General features: G+C 36.5%; 1 pseudogene; it reads right to left on the reverse strand.

Moving 5' to 3' along the window:
- Positions 1 to 634: 634 nt before the first annotated feature.
- Positions 635 to 753, reverse strand: LOC134937520 (5S ribosomal RNA; annotated as a pseudogene).
- Positions 754 to 1,454: the final 701 nt, after the last annotated feature.

Raw genomic sequence — 1,454 nt, forward strand, 5'->3', positions numbered from 1 at the left:
ACAGGGTAGAAAAACAAGAGAGGAGAAAGACTCTATGTTGGGGCACTCTTTGTCAAAAATTAGACACTAAAACTTAACTTTTAATGGACATAATAAAATATAGTGACTCAAATATGAAAGATCATAAACATGAATATTAATGCATATTAATAATGCTTCTATTATAGGAATATATAAGTAAAGCGCCTTTGTGAAAATTATTTATAATTAGTATGTTAACTGGGAAAAAAAACCTGTCTATAATGTAAAATAGGTTATATTTTTAATCCCAAAGGGATAATACCTCGGTTTAACTTCTCCGTATTAAAATGCTCCAAGAAAAGGGAAGTGTGATATGGCAGATTAAAATATTGCCTATATGGGTCCTTAAGCACCTATTGCTCTTATATTAAGGCGGTGGTGTTACCAAAAGGCTTTTACTTCGGTAAATATTGTATTATTAGTCTTTTGCAACAGGCAAGAATCTGAAAACACGAGATTGCTGGTTTGGTATGGAGATGTGTTATAAATGAAAGTATAGCATATTCAGCAATCATGTGATGTAGTAAAAATTAGGTATATGAATTCAAATAGAGATAAGAGAAATAGATAGAATAAAAAGAAAGGGTGTCTTACTTCTGCTGTTCAGCTGGGTTGTTTACTGCACCTGGTGTTCACTGCTGGTCCCCCAAACAATTACTGACCAGGCCTACCACAGATTAGCTTCCAAGATCGGACGAGATCAGGTGTATCCTGTGGAGTATGGCCGTAATCTGCTGAATGAGAGAGTATGACTACCAAAGTGCTTCTGCTGTCCAGATTAGTGGATGAGAGAGCATTTGTGAAAATATGCAAGATATAAATATCTATATAGACCTCAAGCTCTTTGGTCGCAAACTCTTACTAAAGAAATTCTTCGCTAAAAAGAGAGATGACTCAGTCTCAGAAGATCTCATCGCAGAAGAACAAATGACCACAACGGAAGATCTGGAAGCCATAGCCATCCTGGAGGAACTTCAATCTGAGAACCAAGACCAAATAACTAGACCCAAGTGCAAGATCAAATCTACCTTCTTTCCAACAGAGAATGTCTGCCCAGAAGTAAGAGTCTTTAAGGAACTTATCTCTAGAGACCTTGATCATATACATAAAAAATCCAAAATCAAGATGAAAAAGACAGATAATCTCAACAAGCAAGAAAGACAAGCACTTAAAGAAATTGGGTCATGGACAGATATTGTAATAAAACCATCGGATAAAGGTGGTAACATCGTGTTATGGCCGGTGCACATGTACATTAAAGAAGCGATGAGACAATTAGGAGACCAAGATTGCTATAAGCCCGTACTATTCAACTCAACAGACAAATATACAGCAGAACTAAAGAGAATCCTTAACAGTGCACAATCAATAGGCACAATCACGAGCCAAGAACTTAAATATCTGTCACCCAACAATCCAAAGACGCCTACACT

Source organism: Pseudophryne corroboree, chromosome 6 (assembly GCF_028390025.1).
Source record: "Pseudophryne corroboree isolate aPseCor3 chromosome 6, aPseCor3.hap2, whole genome shotgun sequence".
Classification (NCBI taxonomy): domain Eukaryota; kingdom Metazoa; phylum Chordata; class Amphibia; order Anura; family Myobatrachidae; genus Pseudophryne; species Pseudophryne corroboree.